The sequence below is a fragment of the Cricetulus griseus genome, assembly GCF_003668045.3.
Source record: "Cricetulus griseus strain 17A/GY chromosome 1 unlocalized genomic scaffold, alternate assembly CriGri-PICRH-1.0 chr1_0, whole genome shotgun sequence".
NCBI lineage: Eukaryota > Metazoa > Chordata > Mammalia > Rodentia > Cricetidae > Cricetulus > Cricetulus griseus.
This window is the reverse complement of record NW_023276806.1, coordinates 19,197,857-19,205,979: the sequence shown is the minus strand read 5'-3', so window position 1 is coordinate 19,205,979 and position 8,123 is coordinate 19,197,857. Positions and strand designations below refer to the sequence as shown.

Here is an 8,123-nt window from a genome sequence, read left to right as displayed (position 1 = left end):
GTGCAAAACTCAGGTCTGCATGCATTAAAATCTCACCATGTGCCATACAGAAAATATTTTAGTACAACCTTTAAACTACACTTATAACATCTTAATATACCTCTTTTTAATAGTATGGTCACCACAAATCTTTATCTAACTAAAAAGGAAAAATAACTTTTAACCACTATTGCTATACAGATGCAATGGATATGAATATTTAGTTGTGTAAAGCAACCATTATATGTGTCATTTTAATATACTGCTCTCTTGTTATTATTATATTAATATGCTAATTTAAGGTGTCATTATATTAAAAATTGGTTACATTATTAAAAATGTAAGTTCTAGTAACCAATGAGAAGACTTAGCAGGTTACTGTGCTTGCCACCAAGACTGAAGAACATTCAGCCTTTCCTGTAAATTTAATATGATCTCTATTATCTTCCAGTGTTGAAGTCCCTTGGTGTCTGAAAAAGATGGGTTCATGGATCAAGGGGAATATCTTAATCCACAAATGCTCAGTTCTTTTGTAAAAAAATGAATTTCCTCTTGACCTATACACATTTTTCTATATAATTAAAATCATCTCTGGATTGCTTACAATGTATAGCATAATATGAATGCCATATAATTGTTATGCTGCATTGCTTAATGGTTAGGAAAAACAAAATAGCATGTATGTATTTATATATTCATATGTATCTCCATATCTAATACATGTATATTCATGTTTAGTACATTCATGTGTATTAAATAAACAAAATTGAAAAAGCCTATCTACTACTGGTAAAAATCAAAGAATAGGTCCCATGTGTGTATTTCAAATAGGAACTATTTACCACTGGTTGTCACTTCCGTCACACTGCAATGTACACAATCCTTAAACTCTCTTTCAATAATTAATAGTGCATTGAATATACATCTTTACTCTAACACAAGGTTGTGTTTCAGGGACAAGTGCTGGTCTACAGACATAGCTGTATGATGCCTTAACAAGAGCCACAGTGGTATCTGCCATGTGGACTTCATGTCACACAACCAGGCATTTGGGTGCTTGGAAGGTAAAAGTACCACCCTAGAAAAGGACACTATAAAAATCCATGGATTGCTTCCCTTCATGCCCTTTTCAGGTAAGTTTTGTACTTGATCAGGTCCTGGAAAACAAATCTACCTGGGAGCTCTTACAGAGTTCTTGTCTGCTCTGTCGTTATTCAATAAATAATTTGTGTGCACAAGAGCAGCCCATTAGGATGCACTAATTTTTTAATTAACTAATTATCCTGTGATAAAAATGTTTGGAAAATCATTCTAGTTCTAAGATGTTAAAAGATGAAAAAATCCAGTGTGAGAGAGTGAGTATAAAAAACAAAACCATGTGCTATAATAATAATACCCTGAACCCAAAGCTTCCCCTGAAGCAAGCTCTGGATCTGGGCAGTGAATGCTACCGTCACTGTTCTAGGTACCCACTCAACCTCAGAACCAAGCAAGTGGGAAGAAAAGCCAAGTAGGGAACGGTGTATAATTCTGTGCTTTTGTTATCCATCCCCATATGTCCGTGCTGATGAGAGAGTCAGAGCAATCCATTCTGAAGCCTCTCCAGTTCCTTTCAAAGCATTTCCTACTTTGTTGACTACTGTTACTGAGTTCCTTGTTGCAGCAGCATCAGGGTGAACAGTTTCACATGCTTTCCTTTGCTTTGATTTCACTTATTTCCTTGAATGTTCCTCTAAGAGCTGTGATGTAAGGATAAAGTCCCAGGGCTGCTACTCACATGGGGAGAAGTTAGATCCAGATGGCCACTGAAACACTGCAACGTAAAGTGGGCTAGCCTGTTCTGTCAGAATCTCTCCTAAAGAGGAAAAAGAAAACACTAAGGTTCCACTGAGTTGTGGAGAGAACCAGTGCTTAGGCCACACTGTAGTGTGAGGCCCCAGCCTCACCTGTGGTGCTGACCACACCCATTTCGGTGTGGTCACAGGTGCCTACATGAGCTTGTAGTATTTGGTCTGGGGTCCTGGACAGGCTTGCTCTCTCTTGCTCTCTCTTGGTGGGGTCACAGAGAGCAGCCTTGGTGTGAATCCTCCAGCAGGGACTTTCGGGTCATCCGTTTCCTATGTAAGTGACTTCTCCCAGAATAAATTTAACCTATATTTAACCAAGTCCCATGTATCTTAATGTGTGCATCTACATAAACTGCCATTGTGAAAACTCACAACTATAAACACAGGGTCAGGCAGACGCTTTGCCCAATGGTCCCGGCATGTAAATCTCCTATCTTTACCATGCCCAATATGTTTTCTATTCATTTCCTTTCTTTGTCGTTTTAATTCTTTTATATCAGTTCTGTAGCATAGCAGAATTTTCCAAAGTTTCTTCTAGTCTCTGCCTTGCCTTGTATTTCTTCTGAATGCTTTCTCAGAACAAAGATTTTAAACGTTGATAAGGTCAAATTCAACATTCTTTTCATGTTTTGGGGTTGTTGACTCTTACTTTTTTTTCTGTTCATTAGGAAACAGCTGTATTTGTGCCATTGCATTTTACATTGAACCACAGATCACTTACGATTCCATTACATTCTTCTGAATTCATTTGCTTTGCTACATTGTATTTAATTAGGTTTTGTTTGTATTTTCATTAAGAATTCTCTGAATACATTAAAGTTTGATATTTCAGCTAAAATTTCAGACAATGCTTCATAATTCTCACTCATTCACATGCTGTCACCTATCTACCTACCATATATCTATCAATCTATAATCTAATTTTTATATTTAATAGCCTAAAGCTTTCATTTGCTTTATAGTAATGTTGAAGCAGATATTGGTCCACTTTATTTCAGGTTTCAAGAATTAATTTAAATAATATACAAAACTATTTTATGTATTTGATCAATTCATTGATTGTCAAAAATGTAACCACTATTTTGAATATAACTTCTCATATATTTCACAAACACTTTAAAACATAGAGAATGTAAATCTTTGTATTTTATGTAATTAATTGAGATGCCATCATCTATATCCTATTACATGTCTGAGCCACGATATAATACGTGTTTAAATCTCTACTTATATGTAGCAAGTTGTGGTGGCAGAACTTTGTAGTGCTGGTAGAAAGAGCACTCACAACAAAAATTTCTCTTTTGTACTTTTGTGAACCTTAAGCTTACATACTGAAGACGAGTTCTTCAACCTGTACAATACTTAGAAGCTACTCAGGTCATGAGTGGAAGTGAAACTGTTTTCCCTAGGAATCACTGGCTGGTTTATAACAAAAGAGTCTTTTAACTCAATATTCCTGGTAAAGATAGGAGAAGTACATGCAATTTTGTAAGAAGAAATTTATACTTTTTAATTTTCTTTTTTTGAGAAGTTTTTCTATCTACTTAGATTACATACTGATTTTAGGAGATTATTTTCCAAAGTGCATCTAAAAACATTTAGTACATTTGTTTAAATTAAATACTTTTTTGGGGGGAGGTACTGTGCTCATGAACAATAAATGTATTATTAAGAGAAAATATAGATGGTAATTCTCCAATTGTCAGAATCTGTTTTGGTGTTAATAAATGTGATGTCAGCTGTGAAAAATTGTAATGACTATTTGACTTGGTTTGTCTTTATATTTTCTTATTCCAATACTCTCATTTTCTCTCTTATATATTCAGATTTTGTTTTTTATCAATTAAGTGTGATTACTAAATTAGAGGTAAATACTCTGAGAATATTTTAAAAGTTTTAAAAAAGAAATATACTATATATTTTACTCAACATTATACTATTATACTATGGTCTCATTCATCATTGGTTTTGTTTTTCTTTTGGTGAAATATATTATATTGAAGTATTCATTAGTTTTCATTAACAGAATATCTTGCACTAATCTATTCAGTTTGTGTGAACAATGACAGCAAAGATAAAATCACACAAATCAATCATATCAGTTATACACATTTCCCTTTGTGACATTATATGCCTTGGGTTTCTGAGGACATTTTTATTCAAAATAGTCCTATTTGCAGGGGAAATATCAAACATGTATATCTTATTATTAAGTTTAGAAGATAACATCATAAATCTTCCAAATGATAACAGTAAATACATATTAGATCAGTGATTCACAGTGACAGGTGATTGCTGTTACATGCAAATAGACCAAAGGTAATAAGAGAACAGAATAAGCATATTTGTCTGTGTTGTTGAGCTTCTAAAATATAGATAATTGAATATTTGAGAAAATTCATTTTGTATAGAAGTGTGTCCAAAAGAGATACTATTTTCCTCCATTTGCACATTGCATATCTGTGATAGACTCAGAATTGTTCTTTATAACCAAGATAGGAAACAGTAATTTTGACAAATAGAATGAGACAGTTTTAATAATTTATTTTATGTATATTTTAGCTTTTCTTATATAAATGCCAATAATGCATGTATATTATGTGATGGAGATATGATACAATGATGCAATGTTTATTCAACATGCACAAAGTCCTGAGTTTGATTTTTAGAAGGAGGTACTTTAGAAAAAGAAAAATAAATGACACATATTTTAGATACATTATTTTTCAAAAAAAATTAATCATATACAGTAGGGCATATAACATATTTCCTTTGACAGTTGTTGGCAGACTAAATCATATACTGTTATTCTATCCTTGACTGGAATGATTGGTTCCACGTGCCAATTTATTGCTGAAGGAATATTAATTTAATCAGAGTTCAATCTTGCTGCTTATGTGAACCATGTGCATTTCATACCTGTGGTTAGCAACTACCATCATTTCATCTAAAGTGAACAGGTTCAACTACCATCAGTTCACCTAAAGTAAACAGGTTCAACTACCATCAGTTCATATAAAAAGCAGACAAGATCAACTACCATTAGTTTATCTAAAGTAAAATATAGGTGTGTGTTGCTGAATCAGTTAAGCCAAATCAAGTTCACTGATGAAGAAGTGAAATTTCCTGACTACTCAAGTAAAAGTTTACTTCTGTCTAAACTCTTATTTCTGCTCTGTAGCCTTGTTTTACAGTTGCTACCCATTGTCTATGACAGATATCTCTCTCTCTCTCTCTCTTTCTCTCTCTCTCTGTCTCTGTCTGTCTCTCTCTCTGTCTCTCTCTCTCTCACACACATACATGCACATGTATGTGTATATAAATATGTATAAAGGTTCTGTAGAAATCGAATACTGGGTTATTTATGGAACTGCCTGTGGGGGTGCAGGTCTGTTATCACCTGTAATTTGAGCACTTGGGAGATAGATAATAGACAATTAGAAGTTTTGAGATAACATTGTGAGGTTGAGGGCTATTTGAGTTATGTGAAATCCCATCTCAAAAAACAAATTAAGGGGCAAATATTACTCCATTGACAAAAGCAATATCATACAGTAACCTTGTAAATGGATACTTATGCCAATGTAAAGGCAGTGGAAGAATCAATTGTTTACAGGATCAATCTTACATGTGAAAGTAAGATAAGTCATCTTGACCTAAAATTCAGCTTTAAAAAGACGACTAATGAGCATGTTCATATGTCCAAAAATAAATGTTCTTCAACTACCATGTCATGCATTCTGTCCAGATAGAGTCCATGATGTAAAGGAAAAGTCAGTGAACCCTTATTTACTTGAAAGAGGCAGACATAGATATATGAAAGTATAAAAAGAAAAAAATGGTAAAGTTATTGATTCAAATATTTACTTAACCTTAATATTCAAGGAAGTTCAGAAGAAAGTGCTGTTGTGGCTGCCATCAGAGAGCAGCAGCCATGGCTGTGCACTAGCCCATGGCCATGGGCCTCAGTAAGGGCCACAAGGTGCCAAAGAACGTCAGCAAGCCGAGGCACAGCAGCACACCAAGTTCCTGCGGGATATGATCCTGGAGGTGTGCAGCTGTGCGCCCTCCACCATGGAGCTGCTCAAAGTGTCCAAGGACAAGCGCACACTCAAGTTCATCCAGAAGAGCGTGGGCATTCACACCTACGCCAAGAGGAAGTGGGAGGAGCTGAGCACCCTGCTGGAGACCATGAGAACGGCCGCGGCCAGACTGATGCCTCCCACCCTCAGTAAACGTTGCTGTCGGGCCACAAAAAGTAATATAAAAGCTATTCACAAAGGAAAGAAGCTTCATTCCTTTGCACACTCAAGAGTAGTGTGTTTGCATGCCATCAGAATGGTTGCAGTGTCATGATTAACAGACTATTATCAAATAATGAATTCTCCACTGTTTGACATATTTTACATGCAATGTAAACAAAATAATTGTAAATTCAAAATATAGTGTACACAGCACATATGAATGTCTTTATATTATTTATGCAATGCACACACAAACGTGTGTGTGGGTGTATGTATTTTGTCACATGAGCTAAACACACTTTCCACAGGAATCCATAGCAAACCAAACACACCAGTACCCAATACCAGAAATGAGAAACTTTTCCAGTGACACCCAACACAATATAGGCTATTGCTACTGCCCTTGTTTGCCTCTGGGATGCTGAAGACACAGAAAGCTTAGGGCTCAGGTGATGTAGGATATCTTTCTGCACTCTGTGAATTTGTTCTTATTGGTTGATAAATAATGCTGCTTTGTCCTCTGGCTAGGCAGAGGACAGGTGCCTGTCCTCTGGAGGCAGGTGAGAAATTCAAGCCGAGATACAGTGTCTAAGAGATACCAATAGCCACCCATGGAGTATCGTGCCAGAGCTCCACTCGTAAGCCATGGGCCACATGGTAACACATAGATTAACAGAAATGTGTAATTTTAAATGTAAGAGCCAGCTAGTATTAAGCCTGAGGCATTGGCCAAACATTTGTAATTAATATTAAGCATCAGAGTGGTTGTTTGGGAACTGTTGGGCAAAACCACCAGTTACAGTCAGGATTCAGATGCTTTAAGTTGTATTGAACCTGAAAGCCTCATTCCTGTCATCTAGCTTCCATTGAATTAGAAAATACTATTCAAGCGGCCAAAGGGAGGAAACAATTATGACTCTTACCCAACCATGATAGCTATGAACTGCATTTACCAACAAGGCAAGCTGTACATACACATTCAGTAGTGACATTCATATGCTTTTAGTAGCAAAAGCTATCTAAATAGCCTTAAGGATCACTCAATAGAAAGCAAACAGTGCTTTATACTAGAAATCTCATGAACACCCCAGGACTAGTAAGGTAATAGTTCTTAGAAAAGAATCTATTACAGCCTCATTTCTAGACCAGCATAATTCCTTAACTACATTTGAAAAGTTATTCCTCTATCTACAGATGGATGCAGCTATCCCCTCTCATTAGAGAGGCATCTTTACAGCAAAATGAGACAATTATAGAAATCCACAATTGACATAATACAAAGACCAATGAATTGAGGGGCACAAAATCACAATGGATACCTCTGCAGCACCACACCTCTGCTCAGAAAACATTGTGGAAGATGGTGTAGAGAGAGAGTAAAACCCAGAATACCAGGAAATGGCCACTTGAATAAGTCCTGGGAAAGGACAATATCAATAATGTCCTAATGTAGAATGTGGAAAATCACAACAGTGTGCATGCCTTAGAAAAAGAACGAAAGACAACTAAGGGCTGACATGAGAATTAGCCTTTCTCAGGGATGGGCTGCCTGACTAGCTATCCACTACAAAACTGGTCAGTCCAAAAATAAATATTAAAGAGAGTAAAAATGAACTCAGCAGGTTGTATTTGAATAATATCAGTTTGAGAGTTATGGGATACCTAGGAGATATTAGAGAGAAAAGAATGGGGGAAGGCATCTAATTACATCTTAAAGAAAATATGAAAGTAAGTTAGTAATATTAAATGCCCAGCACACAAACAAAACTTTGTCATGTGGGTAGAAATGTTCCTTCTATGGCTCGCCAAGATCATCCTCTTGATATTTAAACTAGTCTAGAGCCACATCTCTGGCTGGCACATTGTTGCTAGCAGGTAAGCTTTTTCTTTATCTTTCTGGAGCCAGCTGTTTTGACCAAACCTGAAAGTTGTGTTTCACTATGTCATGTGGTCATCTACTAAGGTCTGCTAGACCTACAGACATCTTTTCTGGTTTCTTCTTCTGTGTCACCTCTTCTGGGAATGTACAAATGACAATCATTCAAAAGAACAA

The 8,123-nt window shown here is 36.0% G+C and overlaps 1 pseudogene; it reads left to right on the top strand.

The window, feature by feature from the left end:
- Positions 1-5,760: 5,760 nt before the first annotated feature.
- On the top strand, positions 5,761-6,271 carry LOC100763087 (annotated as a pseudogene).
- Positions 6,272-8,123: the final 1,852 nt, after the last annotated feature.